A 19,575-nucleotide genomic window follows, 5' to 3' on the forward strand; every position below is an offset into this window, starting at 1 on the left:
GCCAAATAAAAGGCAGCTCCAGAAAGCAGCTCTCAGCCAGAGAGATGCAGAAACCGAGTGGTCTCCACAATTCCAAACGAGGTACTAGGTTCATTTTGTGGGTCTGGTTGGACAGTGGGTATAAACCAAATAGGGCAAGTTGAGGCAAGGTAGGGCACGGCCCCACCCAGGATGTGCAACTGACCGTAGGACTAGGGGATCTCCCCCTCTGGGACTTTGGTTCGGATACAGCTCTCCACCCAAGCCCTCTACAACCCACAGAACAGGAGATCTTCGCTGGACTGAAAAGTCTCAGCAAGCCACCTGAACAGGGCAGAACAGCAACTTTGGCTGGCACCAGGGCTGTCAGCATAGATCTAGGTGGAAGCACTGGCTGACACGAAAGCCAGAAAGTCAAGTGGATGGATCTACCCTCCCCTCACAGGGAAGGGGAACTGAAAAGAGGGAAACAGCCCACATGGCAGGACAGGTCCCCCCACCTCGACAAAGCCCAGCTGACTGAAACAAAACTCTCACACCAGAGTTTCGCACATAGAGAGCAACCAGGAACAATCCAGCTAGGCAGGGGGACAGGCAACCACCATTGCAGAAGCTGGCCTAACTTTCCTGAGTAAATAAAAGATGCAGTAGCTCCACAGAACCCTTGGCATCCCAGCAGCGCCTCTGCAGGCATGCAAAGGAAAGGCCACCACCCCAAGCAGCTACCTGAGATAAAAACTACATAAATTTAATGAGATGGGAAAAAACCAGCGCAAGAATAATGAAACCGTCAAAAACCAGAATGCCTCTCCCCACAACCACGAGGTCACAACTCTTCACCAGCAAGGGAACAAAGCTGGACAGAGAATGAATTTGACGAATTGTCAGAAGCAGGCTTCAGAAGGTGGGTAATAACAAACTTCTCTGAGTTAAAGGAACATGTTCTAACCAAATGCAAAGAAACTAAAAACCTTGAGAAAAGGGTAGATGAAATGCTAATTAGAATAACCAGCTTAGAGAAGAACATAAATGACTTGATGGAGCTGAAAAACATAGCACAAGAACTTCATGACACATATACAAGTTTTAATAGCCAAATAGATCAACCAGAAGAAAGGATATCAGAGATTGAAGATCAACTCAATGAAACAAAACAAGAAGGCAACAAGAGAACAAGGAGTGAAAAGAAATGAACAAAGCCTCTAAGAAATATGGGATTATGTGAAAAGACCTAATCTATGCTTGATCAGTGTACCAGAAGATGATAAGGAGAATGAATCCGAGTGGAAAACACTCTTCAGGATATTATCCAGGAGAACTTCTCCAATCTTGCAAGGCAGGCCAACATTCAGATACAGGAAATACAGAGAACACCACAATGATACTTCTCTAGAAGAGCAACCCCAAGGCACATCATTGTCAGATACACCGGGGTTGAAACAAAGGAAAAAATACTAAGGGCAGCCAGAGAGAAAGGTCAGGTCACTCACAAAGGCAAGCCCATCAGACTCACAGAGGATCTCTCGGCAGAGACCCTACAAGCCAGAAGAGAGTGGGGCAATATTCAACATCCTAAAAGAAAAGAACTTTCAACCCAGAATTTTACATCCAGTGAAACTAAGCTTCATAAGTGGTAGAGAAATAAAATCCTTTGTGGACAAGCAATTGCTGAGAGATTTTGTCACTACCAGACCTGCCCTACAACAGCTCCTGAGGGAAGCACTAAACACAGAAAGGAAAAACCACTATTAGCCACTGCAAAAAAGAACCAAATGGTAAAGACCAATGTCTCAATGAAAAAAATTACACCAACCAAAGGGCAAAACAACCAGTAATAAAATGGCAGGATCAAATTCACACATAACAATATTAACATTTAATGTAAATGGACAAAAGACACAGACTGGCAAATTGGATAAAAAGCCAAGAACCATCAGTGTGCTGTATTCAAGAGATCCATATCACCTGAAAAGACATGCATAGACTCAAAATAAAGGGATGGAGGAAGATTTACCGAGCAAATGGGGAGCAAAAACAGGCAGGGGTGGCAATCATAGTCTCTGATAAAATGAACTTTAAACCAGCAAAGATCAAAAGAGACAAGGGCATTGCATAATGGTAAAAGGGTCAATGCAATAAGAAGAACTAACTGTCCTAAATACATATGCACCCAGTACAGGAGCACTCAGACACATAAAGCAAGTCCTTAATGACCTACAAAGAGACCTAGACTCCCATACAATAATAGTGAGAGGCTTTAACACTCCATTGTCAATATTGGACAGATCGATGACACAGAAAATCAATAAGGAAATCCAGGACTTGAACGTAGATCTGGACCAATAGAACTTAATAGACATTTACAGAACTCTCAACCCCAAATCCACAGAATATACATTCTTCTCAGCACCACATAGCACATACTCTAAAATCGACCATGTAATTGGAAGTAAATCACTCCTCAGCAAATGCAAAAAACGGGAATCATAACAGTCTCTCAGACCACAGTGCAATCAAATTAGAACTCAGGATTAAGAAAAAAACTCAAAACTGCACAACTTCATGGAAAATGAACAACTGACTACTGAATGTCAACTGGATAAACAATGAAATGAAGGCAGAAATAAAGATGTTCTTCAAAACTAATACGAATGAAGACACAACTTACCAGAATCTCTGGGATACATTTAAATCAGTGTCTGGAGGGAAATTCATAGCAATAAATGCCCACATGAGGATCAAGGAAAGATCTAAAATTGACACCCTATCATCAAAATTGAAAGAGTTAGAGGAGCAAGATTAAAAAAACTCAAAAGCTAGCAGAAGACAAGAAATAACTAAGATCAGAGCAGAACTGAAGGAGATAGTGACCCAAAAAAACCCTTCAAAAAATCAATAAATTCAGAAGTTGGTTTTTTGAAAAGATCAACAAAATAGGCAGACTACAAACCAGACTAATAAAAAAGAGAGAAGAATCAAATAAATGCAATAAAAAAAAGATGATGAAGGGGACATCACCACTGATTCCACAGAAATACAAACTACCATCAGAGATTACTACCAACAACTCTTATGCACACAAACCAGCAAATCAGGAAGAAATATATAAATTCCTGGACACTTGCACTATCCCAAGACTAAACCAGGAAGAAGTCGAAACTCTGACTAGACCAATAACAAGCGCTGAAGTCGAGGCAGCAATGAACAGCCCACCAACTGAAAAAAGCCTAGGTCCAGACGGATTTATAGCCAACTTCTACCAGATATACAAAGAGTAGCTGGTACCATTCCTTCTGCAATTATTCCAAGCAATACAAAAAGAGGGAATCCTCCCCAACTCATTTTATGAGACCAACATCATCCTAATACTAAAACCAGGCAGAGACACAACTAAAAAAGAAAACTTCAGGTCAATATCCACGATGAACATAGATGCAAAAATTTTCAATAAAATACTGTCAAACAGAATGCAACAGCAAATCAAAAAGCTTATTCATCAAGATCAAGTAGGCCTCATCCTGGGGATGCAAGGTGGTTCAACATACACGAGTATATAAACATAATCCATCACATAAACAGAATCAAAGACAAAAACCACATGATTATCTCAATAGATGCAGAGAAGGCATTTGACAAAATTCAACAGCTGTTATGCTAAAAACCCTCAATAAACAAGGTATCGATGAAACATATCAGAAAATAATAAAAGCTACTTAAGACAAACCCACAGTCAATATCACACTGAATGGGCAAAAACTGGAAGCATTCCCTTTGAAATCTGGTACAAGACAACGATGCCCTCTCTCACCACTCCTATTCAACATAGCATTGGATGTTCTAGCCAGAACAATCAGGCAAGAAAAAGAAAGAAAGGGTATTCGATTAGGAGAAGAGGAAGCCAAATTGTCTCTGTTTGCAGATGACATGATTGTATATTTAGAAGACCCCATCGTCTCAGCCCAAAATCTCCTAAAACTGATAAGCAAATGCAGCAAAATCTCAGGATACAAAATCAATGTATAGAAATCACAAGCATTTCTATACACCAGTAACAGACAAACAGTCAAATCAAAAGTGAATTCCCATTCACCATTGCTATAAAAAGAATAAAATACTAACAAAGGATGTAAAGGATCTCTTCAAGGAGAACTACAAACCACAACTCAAGGGAATAAGAGAGGACACAAACAGATGGAGAAACATTCCATGCTTATGGTTGGAAATAATCAACATCGTAAAAATGTCCATATTGCCCAAAGTAATTTATAGATTCAAAGCTATCCCCACCAAGCTTCCAATGACCTTCTTCACAGAACTGGAAAAAACCACTTCAAACTTCATATGGAACCAAAAGAGAGCCTGCATAACAAAGCTGGAGGCATCATGCTGCCTGACTTCAAACTATACTACAAGGCCACAGTAATTAAAACAGCATGGTACTGGTACCAAAACAGAGATATAGACCAATGGAACAGAACAGGTGCCTCAGAAGCAACACTACACATCTACAATCATTTGGTGTTTGACAAACCTGAAAAAAATAAGCAATGTGGAAAGGATTCTCTGTTTAATAAATTGTTTTGGGAAAACTGACTAGCAATGTGCAGAAAACAGAAACTGGACCCCTTCCTGACACCTTACACTAAAATTAACTCCAGATAGATTAAAGATCTGAACATAAGACCTAACACCATAAAAAGCCCTAGAAGAAAACCTAGGCAAAACCATTCAGGACATAGGCACAGGCAAAGACTTCATGGCTAAAACACCAAAAACAATGGCAACAAAAGCCAAAATAGACAAATATGATCTAATTAAACTTCAGAGCTTCTGTACAGCAAAGGAAACAATCATTATAGCAAACCAGCCATCAAAATTAGAATGGGAAAAAACTTTTGCAATCTACCCATCTGACAAAGGGCTAATATCCAGAATCTACAAAGGACTGAAACAAATTTACATGAAAAAACAAGCCTATTCAAAAGTGAGTGAAGGATATGAAGAGACACTTTACAAAAGAAGACATATATGAGGCCAACAAACATATGAAAAAATGCTCATCATCACTGGTCATTAGAGAAATGCAAATCAAAAACACATTGAGATACCATCCCACACCAGTTAGAATGGTTATCATTAAAAAATCTGGAGACAACAGATACTGGAGAGGATGTGGAGAAACAGGAACACTTACACTGTTGGTGGGAGTGTAAATTAGTTCAACCATTATGGAAGACAGTGTGGCGATTCCTTGAGGACCTAGAAATAGAAATACCATTTGACCCAGCAATCCCATTACTGGGATATGTATGCAAAGGATTATAGGCCTTTCTATTTAACATGATACGTGCACACATATGTTCATTGCGGCACTGTTTACAATAGCTAAGACCTGGAATCAACCCAAATGTCCATCAGCAATACTCTGGATAACGAAAATGTGGCACATATACATCATGGAATACTATGCAGCCATAAAAAAAGATGAATTTGTGTCCTTCATGGGGACATGGATGAATCTGGAAACTATCATTCTCAGCAAACTGACACAAGAACAGAAAGTGAAACACCACGTTCTCACTCATAGGCGGGTGTTGAACAATTAGAACATGTGGACATAGGAAGGGGAGCATCACACTGCAGTCAGTTGGGTGGGACTAGGGGAGGGACAGCAGGGGGTGGGGAGGGATAATGTGGGGAGAAATACCAGATATAGGTGATGGGGGGAGGAAGGCAGCAAACCACCTTGCCATGTATGTACCTATGCAACAATCCAGTATGACCTGTACATGTACCCCAGAACCTAAAGTACAATTAAAAAAAAAGAAATAGTTCCCTACTGGGGCCATAAATATGTTCTCCTGCATTTTTATATGGTTCTAAATTTTGTTTTCCACTTTAATGCTTTAATGTCTTCGTATTTGATTTTTATATATGGCTTGAGTGAAGGTCCAATTATATTTTCTCTTCCCATGATGAATATTCATTTCTGTCTCCAGGGACTTATAATGCCAAGTGAGTCATATTTAATGTCTCCACATGTGCCACAATCTGATTTTTGTATGTCTAGATGGCTTCATTGTTCTGTTTGTTCATCTCTGTAATAATAACATACCATCTTTATTACTCTAAGTTTATAACAGAATCTGATACCTGCAGAGTTCACATTGATCTTAATTTTAAAATTGTTTGGTTATTCTTGGTTCTTGTTTTTCCACATATATTTTTAAATCAACTTGTTATTTTCCTTGAATAGCTCTATTGGAATTTGGATGAAAATTACACTGAATTTATAGATTTAGTTGAGGACAACTGACATCTTGAAATACTAACTTTTTTCTGTTTATAATCATGGTTTAACTTTGCATTTTTTTAAATCTTCTGGATGTCAGTCACTACCATTTTAAAATATTTCCCATAAATTGTTATGCATTTTATTTTATTTATTGGCACATTATAGTGCTTGATGCTAATCTAAATGGTATCTTTTATAAAATTAAATTTTCTCTTAATATGTTATAAGAAATCATTCTTTAAAATTACGTATTATCTAGCAACATACAAAATGGATTTAAAATTATCTTCTGTAAATTACTTGAATTTCCTATGTAGAAAAGTCATGTAAATGGCCAAATGATGATGGTTTTGTTTCCTGCTTAATGATTTTTATAAATTTTAATTTTTTCGTAACTTAACATTTGGCTATACTTTCTAGAACCCCATTGAAGTACTATATTGAAGTACATTGAAGATAGGATAGAGCATATTTTTATTTCTCAGTTTTTCCATTAGGCATATTTTCTGTGGGTTTTCTTTTTTTTTTTTTAGAGATGTTACTTATTAAGTTAAAAAATTCTCTTTCTAAATATAGTTTCTTAGGGGTTTCTTATCAGTTTAAAAATTATGAGTGAGTGTTGAACTCAACAGCAATCCTTTCTACCTTCATTCCAGTAATTAGATAAATTACATTATTGCATTTTCTTTTTTAAATTGTATGTGTAATATGAAATAAGTTTATCTTAGTCCTTTTTACTCTATAACACAATATCAAAAACTGGGTAAATTTTAATGAGGAGAGATTTATTGGCTCACAGTTTTAGAGACTGTGAACTCAAATATCAAGGTGACTGCATCTGGCAAGAACCTTCTTTCAGCATCATCCCAAGCAGAAGGCAAAACAAAGAAAGCAAGGAAGAGAGAGGGAAAGGGAAGAGATGAGCTCCTGCTTTTATGAGGAGCCCACTTCCAAGATAATGAATCTACTCCCTGGATCCGGCATTAATTTATTCATAAGAACAGAGGCCTAATGGCCTAATCACCTTTTAAAGGTCCTACCTCTTAATTCTGTCACTTTAGAGATTGAGTTTTCAATACATGAAGTTTGGGGGACACATTCACACTGAAGCAAAGTTATACATACAAAATGTTAGGTTTTGAAGGGAAGGCAAGGTTTAAAAGAAAGACACACATACACACACACTCTCAGAGGGTGGCTAAAAAGCAAATATAGACTTTATGTCCAGCATAAAATCTACAGAAGTGGGGGACCAGCCTAATGCCAGAGCTCACCGCTGCTTACAGGCTGGGGCAATTTAGAAATATGGATGGGAGGGTTTGGGGAGTATGGCTTGCTGCCTAGCAGGGTATTGATAAAATATTCCCAAGATGAGGTGGTTCTGGGCCTTGTTCAGGTGGGATGTCATTGTGGCATTCCTTGGACCTTTGTCTGGCAAGAAGTGACAGGGAGGTTTCTTTAGTTGGGCCTTTGTCTGCCTTGTGGTCAGGTGGTTAGGAAAGATGTTACTCATGGCCCAAACCCCTGTGAAATGTTTCACTTTAACTTAGGTCTGCAAAATGGCAGGTAGCTTACAAAATGGTGCAGTTTGGACTAACACAGAACAGCATATGTAATATACATAGGTACATAGTAAGGGGTAAAAACATAAATATCAGGGTACTTTTCCTGCAAGTAAGAAACAATATGTAAGCAGTGATGAAATACCCACTTGTGTCCCTGTCTTTCTAAGAAAAAAACCACAAACTGAAAGGCTAATGATTACTTTGTCTTTACAGGTTTATTATATACATACATGTATATGCAGCCATGTGCTGCATAATAGCGTTTTCTTGATGATGGACCACATGTACAGCAGTGGGCCTGTGAGATTATAATGGAGCTGAAAAGTTCCTATCACCTTGGCAGGCTTCCTAACATTGCAGTGAAACACACATTACTTATGTATTTGTGATGATACTGATTTAAACAAACCTATTGTGCTGCCAGTTGTGTAAAACGATAGCACATGCAGTTATATATACTTGATAATTATTGTACACAACTAGGTTACTGGTTTATGTGTTTATGATACTATACTCATAGTGATTTTAAAGTTTAATCCTTCTACTTATTAAAATAAAAGTTAACTGTAAAACAGTATCAGGCAGGTCCTTCAGGAGGTATTCCAGAAAAAGGCATTGTTATCACAGGAGATGACAGCTTCATGGTTGTTTTATTACTCTTTTTTTAAATTGCATTTTAGGTTTTGGGGTACATGTGAAGAACATGCAAGATAGTTGCATAGGTACACACGTGGCAGTGTGATTTGCTGCCTTCCTCCCCTTTACCTAAATCTGGCATTTCTCCCCATGCTATCTCTCCCCAACTCCCCACCCCCTGCTGTCCCTCCCCTATTTCCCCCAACAGACCCCAGTGTGTAGTGCTCCCTTCCCTGTGTCCATGTCTTCTCATTGTTCAACACCCGCCTATGAATGCAAACATGTGGTATTTCATTTTCTGTTCTTGTGTCAGTTTGCTGAGAATGATGTTCTCCAGGTTCATCCATGTCCCTACAAAGGACACGAACTCATCGTTTTTGATTGCTGCATAATATTCCATGGTGTATATGTGCCACATTTTCCCAGTCCAGTCTATCATCGATGGGCATTTGGGTTGATTCCAGGTCTTTGCTGTTGTAAACAGTGCTGCAATGAACATTCATGTGTATGTGTCCTTATAGTAGAACGATTTATAATCCTTTGGATATATACCCAGTAATGGGATTGCTGGGTCAAATGGAATTTCTATTTCTAGGTCCTTGAGGAATCACCACACTGTCTTCCACAATGGTTGAACTAATTTACACTCCCACCAGCAGTGTAAAAGTGTTCCTATTTCACCACATCCTCTCCAGCATTTGTTGTCTCCAGATTTTTTAATGATCGCCATTCTAACTGGTGTGAGATGGTATCTCAATGTAGTTTTAATTTGCATTTCTCTAATGACCAGTGATGATGAGCATTTTTTCATATGTTTGTTGGCCTCATGAACAGACCTTCGTAAAGTGTCTGTTCATATCCTTTGCCCACTTTTGAATGGGGTTGTTTTTTTCTTGTAAATCTGTTTGAGTTCTTTGTAAATTCTGGATATCAGCCCTTTGTCAGATGGGTAAACTGCAAAAATTTTTTTCCATTCTGTTGCTTGCTGATTCACTCTAATGACTGTTTCTTTTGCCGTGCAGAAGCTGTGGAGTTTGATTAGGTCCCAGTTGTCTATTTTGGCTTTTGTTGCCAATGCTTTTGGTGTTTTAGTCATGAAGTCCTTGCCTACTCCTATGTCCTGAATGGTTTTGCCTAGATTTTCTTCTAGGGTTTTTATGGTGTTAGGTCCTATGTTTAAGTCTTTAATCTTAACTTTAGTGTAAGGTGTCAGGAAGGGGGTCCAGTTTCTGCTTTCTGCACATAGCTAGCCAGTTTTCCCAACACCATTTATTAAACAGGGAATCCTTTCCCCATTACTTGTTTTTGTCAGGTTTATCAAAGATTGTATGGTTGTAGATATGTTGTGTGGCCTCCAATGTCTCTGTCCTGTTTCATTGGTCTATATCTCTGTTTTGGTACCAGTACCATGCTGTTTTGATTACTGTAGCCTTGTAGTATAATTTGAAGTTCAGTAGCGTGATGCCTCCCGCTTTGTTCTTTTTACTTAGAATTGACTTGGTTATGCGGGCTCTCTTTTGGTTGCATATGAAGTTTAAGGTAGTTTTTTCCAGTTTGGTGAAGAAGGTCATTGGTAGCCTGATGGGGATAGTGTTGAATCTATAAATTACTTTGGGCAGTATGGCCATTTTTACGATATTGATTCTTCCTAACCATGAACATGGAATGTTTCTCCATCTGTTTGTGTCCTCTCTTATTACTCTTAAAGAACTTCCAGTGAGATAAGATACGGAGGTGCGGGATAGTGATACTAAGGATAGTGACCCTGTATAAACTTAGGCTCATGTGTATGAGTCTTAGTTTTTAACGATGAGTTTTAAAAGTTAAAAATAGCTGCTCAATAGAAAAAAACTTATAGAGTAAGGATATAAAGGGAAAAAATATTTTGTACAGCTGTACAATGTGTTTGTGTTTTAAGCTAAGTGTTACTGCAACAGAGTCAAAAAAATTTTAAAAAGTTAAAACATTTATAAAGCAAAAAAGTTATAGTACATTAAGATTAATTTATTATTGAATAAATAAATTTAAAAAATGAATTAAGTGTAGCCTAATCGTTCGGTGTTTATAAAGTCTGCAGTAGTGTCCAGTGATGTCCTAGACCTTCACAGGCCCTTATTTTGTAGTTCTAACCCTCTTTGCATATACTGTACTATTTTTGAGAATTATTTCCTTCTTTTCTATTTAATCCTGTGAAAGGTTTGTTGCTTTTATTAATTATGTTAAAACTTTTTTTTACTTGAATTATTTTTATTTACACCTGCATTATGCCTTCTATTTTATTTGAATTTATTCCTTTTGTCTCTCTCTTTTTTAATTTCCTGAGCTAGAGAGTTAGCTTATCAGTTTTTAAAAGAAAGTTCTGTTAATGTTGCCCAGGATGGAGTGCAGTGACTTCATCATGGCTCACTACAGCCTCAAATCCCTGGACTCAAGCTATCCTCCTGTCTCAGCCTCCTGAGTAGTGGGGACTACAGGCGCATACCACTACACTCAGCTAGCTTGCTTGCTTGCTTATTTATGTATGTATGTTTGTATGTAGATACAAGGTCTTGCTATGTTGCCCAGGCTGGTCTAAAATTCCTGGGCTCAAACAATCCTCCTGCTAGGTCTCCCAAAGTGCTGGAATTGCAGGCATGAGCCACTATGTCCCAGTCATCATTGAGTTTTAATTACAAGAAAAGCCTAGAGAATTTTCCAGGTGATAGGCCAGACAGGACATTATGCCAGTCCATGCTAAATGCTTTGGAGTAATTATAATAGCAATGGGAATTCAATCCAGGATTTTAAACACACCAATGATATGTTTTTATCTAAGAAATGATTTTGGGTGCAATTGAGAGAACAGTTTGGAGGAACCAGAGTAGATTTAAGAAAACTTGTTAGCAGATTATTTCAGATGCTTTAGACAGGATATAATGGGAACTTGCTATAATAGGCATTATTAATGAAAATGGGGAGAACGAGTGGATTCAAGAAATTTCTGAGGTGAAATGGCTGAAATTCTTGATGGATTGGATTGTTCACTGTCTTGCCATTTCTCAAATGTGGCATTTCCAGTAAGGCAAGGGTATAGTGCTTCCATAATTATTGGACCTGTTGAATAGTGACTGGAAAGCTACCAAAGTAGTGATGTCCAATGAGGAAAATGTGTCTCCTTCCCTGCTATTTACTCTGCTTCATTAAGAAGAGTGAAATGCTGCATAAGAGAGCAATACTGGTCAACTCTCTTTTAGTGACTACTTATAGCAGTGCCCTCAGTTTTCTGAATATCTTGCTCAGCTTGCTATTGGTATGTTTTGGAACAAGATTTGGATCTGCTATTTATTGGAAATGGAAACCTGAACTTCAGGGTCAGGGTCTATTTCATGAGCATTTATTCAGTAAGCCCTAAGATTTTATTCTACAATGATACAGATTATTATCTGTTATCAAACAATTTACATGACCAACATAATTCTCCATGACCCATCACTATTCAGAATGTTTACTTGTGGAACTATCTAAGGGAAATAGAAAGTTAAAAAATATTTGGAATTATTGTTTTAGCTTTCTTGAATGTACGTTTTCAAATTTCTAATTAATTAACTCTATATACAAAATGGGCTAGGTTTCTTAAAAATGATGTATCAAACAAGAGTTAGGGAAACAATAAAAAGGAGATATTAGTCTAGAGGATGATTCTCAGAATATTTTGCATAAAGAGAAGAAGAATGATCGTAATAAACTAATACTTTTCACATTGCAAATGTAAATTTTATTTCACCCTCAGATATTTAAAAGCATAATATGTTTATTGGAGAGTTCAAGTTTTTATTTTAGGGAATCTTTAGTTAGCACATCCATATGGTTACATTAAATTTGGAGGTTTTCTTTTTCCTTGCTGGATGTTGAAAACAGTCACATTTGAAACCAGTAAATTTTTAAACCTATTTTGTAAACTCTCTAGAGTTGCCATTAGGAGATCTGAGTTAGAAAGTAATTCATTTTTGAGTTTTATCTTTGGGAGAAAGATCTAGATTAAAAATGAATATAATTTTATCTAATATTTATTAGAAAAGAATAAATTATCTTTTACTTAATTTTTAGGAACTTAGAAAAAAGATCTCTTGAAAGATGCTAGACTGTGTGGATATTATTTTTTCCTATATTCAGAAATGTGGGAACAGTAATGGTGTAAAGATTTATTATATACAGCATCCTCTCACATTCCTCAACTCCCAAAGGAGTGATGATCTCCATGGAAAAAACAAGTGAAATGTAATGAAGAGGTTGATTTTTCTTCCTTTTTAGTTCTTGATATTATTTTATGAAAATTTTATTGCCTTGATAAGACAAAATAGATATATGCAAAATTCTCATAATCTTTATATAAATATCTAGTTCTTATAATAATTGCTCACTAATAGAGATATGTAGATAACCAAGATACATCTTGCCCAAGGTCAAATATTTGGGAATATCCAAGATTTCATAAATCATTTCTTTAGCGATTCTTGAATGGCTGCTTCAACAATGGTGTATCTTACTTAACAATTCTTGAGCAACTTGCTTATCTCCCTATATATAAACATAACCTCTTCAGATATAATACCATTGACTAAAGGATTTCCCTCTAGTTTTTGTTTCCCTTGAATATTGATCTGCATTATAGTTATTTTTTAGAAATCTAAAGGAGAAAATGATGGAATGTGTTACAAAGTCATAACAATATTAGTCAAAAGCCTTTGACTTCAAAGTTCAAAGCATCAAGTTCATTGTGTATCCAGTAGTTTGTATTTTTTCAGTGGGAAATGTGTTGTTCTATTATTTTTAATTACTTTAAAAACTATTAATCTGATAATGTCCTGCTTATATCTGTTAATTAAATTTATTCAGGCATTGTGCTAGAATTATGAGTGGTGAAGCTGGTCAAGAAGATTTTACCAGCCATAATCATCAAAAAACTTTTTTAAAAAAATCAACAGATAACTCAATAAAATATACTTTTCTAAGACATGCCTTTAAAAAATAGTCAAAATTATTTAATGAATATTATTTTCAATGAATGCTTAATAGGTATAAAGTTTAGCTAATATTATTTTACTTTTAATACCTTCTTTACTCTTTTAAACATGTATTTCTCATATTTCTGGTGGTTCAAATATGAAAAACCTAGTACGCAGTTCACACATACATTTTTCATCAGCTTGCTGTTTGTAGTTCTCTTCTATTGCTGCCAATCTTAATTAACATATCACTATTGGAGGAGTTTTATATATGCCAAAATTTAGCTAATTTCAAGTACTCTCTATAAATCTGTTTTTTTAAATAATACGACTTTTCTCCCTTCTCTAGTGTCTTAATTTAAAAATAAATTCCAAAATTAATGTATGTACACAAAAATGCACATGGTAATAATAGATAGCTTAATGAATCCTCTCAGTGTGAAAACACTCATATGTTCACTACCTAACCTGAAACTTATGTCTTCGTTTGTAAAATAAACTTGTAATGTAGATTTAAGTAATCCTCAAATTTTCTTCCATCTATGGATTTAATTATTATTTTTTTTTTGACAACAATTTTTAAATACATGTTTTTACTGAAGCATACAATACAGAAAAATTTTAAATCATCTGAGTACAGCTTACATAGTATATTATGCTTAATATACTATGTAAGCACCATTTAGGTAAAAATCATCTTTATCATAAAAGTAAACAAAACAAATTATTAAATATTACACAATCTTTCTATTTCTCTTCCAAGTTACTTTTTAGCCTCCTTCTCAAGTGTGTTTACTACCAAAACTTCTTACATCAAAAATTAATTTTGTCTGTTTTTGAGTCTTTTATAAATGAAATTATAGAATATTTGAATATATCTTCCTGGCTTCTCATACCACAATATATCGTCTGTGAGATGCACATGTATTGTCACAATTACCGTAATTCATTCATTCCATGCTGTATAATATCCTGTTGTATGAAGATACTACCATTAAATTGCCCATTCTTCTGTTGATAAGCATTTGAGTTATTCCTAGTTGTTAGCTGTTATAGACAGTTGAAACACACTTGCACAAGACTTGTGCAAATATGCTCTTACTTTGTTAACTATATACCCAGGGGTGGAATTGCTTTTGTCATAAAGGTTTCATAATTGATACTAACAGTTTTCAAGCACGGTTGTGCCGGTTTACTCTGCTTTCAGTGTATGAGATCTCTAGTTGTTTTCACAGCCTTGCCAACATACAATATTTTGTGTTTTTAAACTCCATTCAGAGTGTATTTTATCTTTTTTATCACCTGCTTTGGTTGGCTAATATTGTGTGTAGGGTTCATGTAAAAGATTGACCTATAATTTTTCTTTCTTGTTCTGTTCTTTTGAAGTTTTTGTGTTAAGGTTTCATTGGTATTGTGAACACTTATAAAGTGTTGCTTTTTCTTCTATGAAAGATAGAGAATTAACTAGTTTTGAAGAACTGACTGCTAAAGCACTCTGGACCAAAAATTTTATTTGTGAAAAGTTTGAATTAGGGATTTAATTCATTTAATAATATTGGACTATTAGGTTTTTATATAAATGTATTTTTGTTTCTATTAATACCATACAACCCTTTTGGAATCCCTACTAAAAGACTTCTGTTTATCAGAGCCTTTCCTTGGCATACCCAGATCTCCAATTTGTGTTCGCCCTGTCCTCTGTGATTATTAAGTGCTCTGCTCAGCTTCTATACTCCTCAGGAGCCATTTTAGAATCTGTAAAGGCCTTAGGTTAAAGGTGCCGCAAATAGTTTCACCTCTCTGCATTTGTCATCTCCCTGTCTTATCAATTCCTTCAAACAGTTATTTTGTATCTTTTATTTATATTCTCTAGTTGTTTTGGGTATTCTCTAGTTGTACTGGGTCTGATATAAGCTAATCCATTATAGACAGAAATAGGCAATTCATGCTCAGATTTCAATCAGCAGAAACATGATTGCAACATATCTTACTTTCTGTCAACATAGCACTACACAGAACTTTAAATACTGCAGAATCATTGTTATCCTTGCACAAAATCCCAGTAAGCTATCTTTCTTCAGAGGTAAGTGTCTGCTTTGAAGTTCTATCTTTCTTGAGCAATTTCACATTAAAAAAAATAACACTGCAGGATCCTGGTGCCATTTAAACCTGATCTGTTCTACAAGTATACTTTATATATCCTAAGTGAAGTGTGTGGGCTATTTATTTTTTCTCAGGCAGACTATAAGACATGCTTAAAAGAGTATTTTTATACACAAATAGAATGTGGATTCCTCTTGCATCTTTATCAAGGTTTTTTCAAATAATTTTATATTTGCTTTTGAAAAGATCTAAATAGCTTTCAAAATTAGAAAGATTGGTCACATATCAGATTTCTCCTACAGAACGAACTCACTTTTCTCTTCTTGCTGCTTTTCTACATAAACCATTTAGTTCCAAAAAACTGATGATAGAATCAGCACTTTTGAAATGGGCTTTTATTCCCATGCCCACTTCTTTGTTTATGCAGTTGACCTTTGAACAACTTGGGGATTAGGGATGTAGTTCCACGTAGTTTAAAATCAGTGTATAACTTCTGAGTCCCCTACAGCTTAACTACTGTGTGGCAGTCCAGGTTTCCATTAGCAACCGGAACAGTCCGTTTCTGCTAACCCTTTACTATAACTCTGATGAATGTGTAAGTTAAACATTAAAGAACTGGAGAAACTGGTACCTAAGTAAAAGGGCTGGAATGAAAAAACAAAGCCATTGAGACCCAAACCCTTGATAAAGATTAGAAGTAGATTGATTAAAACATTCCTGCTTGTAGATTGATTAAAACACCTGCTTGTAGGTACACTCTCACTCATAGGCAGGGAGCTTAAAATGTATATAAGCACTGGAAAACATTTTGTAACTTTGAATTGGTCTGGTGAGTTACTCCGACCTACTCATTGTAACTGCAGAAATAAACTCCTTTCTTTCCCAGTATTTCTGCATCTCATTATTGGACCACCAAGACAAGCAGCTGAGCCTCATTCTGTCCAGGAGCAAATCTGGTGACTCCCTCGAGATGGAGCTGTGGTCAGTGGCCAATGGCTAGCAAGGAGATGGTCATCGGGAGACCCCAGCAACTGCCTGGTATGGTTTTTCCTGGGGACTCTCTGAGGACCTTTCTGGCTACAAAGACTACACCATCCCTCTATTACTGGGAAAGAAGAGAGATTGGGAACAGTTGCACTCAAAGGTTAAGCAAAGCTGGACCCTAAGCCAGGAGTCTATTATTTCTTCTATTTGGGCTCATGTAGCCATTTGTTTGGGTACTATGGAGGTAATAATAGGACTTCTTGGGATATGTGTTTTGCATTTGTTTGAGGAATTCATTTATATTTGTTTTTGAAAATTTGTTTGTTCTGTTTGTTTGATATTTGTTAAGTTTAGAGTACTCAGTATGATCAACACTGCATCTACCCCTACAAATAGTCCTCTAGGGAGACTTTTATCAGATTGAAAGCACTTTGGTTATCCACTCATAACTAAAAGAAATTAATCTTCTATTTTGACACAGCCTGGCCAATGTGTGTTTTGGAATCTAAGGAACTGTGACCAGTTTTTGGATCTTTACATGTCCATACTATTTATCAATTAAAATTGCTGTGCCGAGGTCAGACAAATGGGGTGAAATATCTTACTTTGAGACATTTATGTTGCTGCATAATAAGGATGCTAAAGAAAAAGAAAATAAGTTAATGATGCAAGGCACTGCTAAAGCCTATCCTGACACCCCAGGGGAGGAACAGAAAACTTCTGAAACCCAACAGTTTATGAATATACTGAACCCTATAGTAGCTACTGCCCCAGCTCAGGAAAGAGAGGGGATGTCACCTCCAGAGTGCAGGGAGACAGCAGGGCTACTGTCTCCCTCTTGGACTAGGCAAGATACTAATTTTGGTCAGGGAATCAGCAAGTCTGGAGCTGGGCAGTTCCAACTAGAGCAATATCTAGTAGGAGTCAATCAGTAAGGAGCTCCAGTGGGATATATTGGGCTTATAATATCACAATATTGGCTACACACTGTGCCATCTGGGCAGATGTGCATGCAGGCTCTTCTAAACATGCTCATGGCAGATAAGTGGTGACTGGTTTTAAATGAAGCAAAGGAAGAGCCACAACATCTTCACAATGAACATCCAGAACCTGATGGAGCAATTCCTTGCACAGATCTAAACTGGAATATTGTAGCAGACATACATCCCACTGTAGCTAACCCATATACTATGTCCATTTCTCTTCCTGGAGATCATAAATCATTTATAGTATTGGATTTGAAATATGCTTTCTTGGCCAGGCGTGGTAGTTGATGCCTGTAATTCCAGCACTTTGGTGAGCTGAGGTAGGTGGATCACTTGAGGTCAGGAGTTCAAGACCAGCCTGGCCAACATGGTAAAACCCTGTCTCTACTAAAAATACAAAAATTAGCTGTGTGTGATGCCAGGTGCCTGTAATCTCAGTTACTTAGGAGGCTAGGCAGGAGAATCAGTTGAACCAGGGAGGCGCAGGTTGCAGTGAGCCAAGATTGTGCCATTGCACTCTAGCCTGCGTAACAAGAGCAAAACTCCATCTCCAGAAAAAAAAAGAAAAGAAATATGCTTTCCTTTTGCATACTCACAGACACAGAAAGTCAGTTGTTTGCCTCTGAATATACAGATCCTAAAGCTTCAGCATGGTTTCAGTATAATTGGACTGTGCTCCCACAAGAATTTAAAAATTTACCAACTGCATTTGGAGACGCATTCGTTTGACATTTAAGAGTTTACAATTGAAAAATGGGATACTGTTACAATACATGGTTAATTTACTAACATCTAACCCTTCTAGATGGGAATGTTGGAATAACACTATTAAAACTCTCAACCATCTAACAACCTGTGGGTATTGGGTTTCAGGTGAAAAGGTTCAAATATGCCAACCAACTGTGGAATATTTTGGTGTTCTCTTACAGAAGGGAACTAGAGCTTTAAAGGTGGAAAGGTGAAACACAATCACTTCCATTGCAGCATCAACTACCAAAAAGTAGCTGAGTGGATTTCTAGGCATAGCAGAGTTTTGTCTGATCTGAATTCCTAACTATGGACTACTGGTAGAGCCACCATATGAACTGTTGAAGAGAGCCAATGACAACTCCTTTGGGAAACAAAACACCAGCAGGCATTTGAATAACTAAAATATAAGTTGACCTCTGCCCTAGCCTTGGGACTTCCAAATCCTCACAAGCCCTTTCAGCTGTACATGCATGAGAGACTGTGTCTAGCACTAGGGGTCCTTACACAAACATTAGAAGAAATAATGTATCCAGTGGCTTACTTTTTTAAACAACTGCATACTGTGGTCAAAGGCTGGCCCCTCGTTTAAGGGCAGTTGCTGCCACCTGCTTGCCACTAAAGGAAGCTGAAAAGTTGACTGTGGGACAGCCTGTCATGATCTGTGTGCCTTACCTGGTGCTAGTGTTACCAGAACAAAAGTGAGGCTATTGCTGGACAGTCAGCAGGCTGGACAATTACCGGGCCACGCTCTTAGATAACCCCACAATAAAACTGCAGACCCCTAGAGTCTTAAACATAGTGACATTACTTCCCTCTACCAAAGAGCCAGAAGAACCTATGCATAATTCTTTAGAAATTATTGACCACGTATTTTCCAGTCATCTTAACTTAAAGGACACAGCCCTTCCACATGCAGACTGGACATTGTAGATGGGAACACCCTGGTAACCAGCAAAAGAAGAAATGCACATATACTGTGGTAACCTTTTCAGAGGGAATAGAAGTAAGGACATCACTGATAGGAACCTCTTCACAGAAAGCAGAACTGATCATCTTTACTAGGGCCCTGCAGTTGTCCCAAGTAAATAAGGCACTTGGAATAAATTGGAAACTCACTCAGCATGGAGACTGCAATCTTCTGGACAGACAAATGATGAATCAAACATGAAAACAGTTAGTGCCAAACTGTGTCAGGAAACTCAACTAAAATGGATTCACGTACTCAGCATTGTACTGCTTTGGGTAAGAGTGACCCCAAGAAGTGGGATGAGGTTAAATCGCTATAAAATTAT

General features: G+C 37.0%; 1 long non-coding RNA gene across 1 annotated transcript in view; it reads left to right on the top strand.

Moving 5' to 3' along the window:
* The window catches only part of LOC118151532 (uncharacterized), a 133,594-nt gene extending 115,461 nt beyond the window's left edge, over positions 1 to 18,133 (top strand). Inside the window, exon 6 of the long non-coding RNA XR_004739892.3 lies at positions 16,450 to 18,133. This is a non-coding gene — a long non-coding RNA (uncharacterized LOC118151532). The remainder of the gene's footprint in view (positions 1 to 16,449) is intronic.
* The last annotated feature ends 1,442 nt before the right edge of the window (positions 18,134 to 19,575 follow it).

This window comes from Callithrix jacchus, chromosome 2, assembly GCF_049354715.1.
Source record: "Callithrix jacchus isolate 240 chromosome 2, calJac240_pri, whole genome shotgun sequence".
In the NCBI taxonomy this organism is placed as follows: Eukaryota; Metazoa; Chordata; class Mammalia; order Primates; family Cebidae; genus Callithrix; species Callithrix jacchus.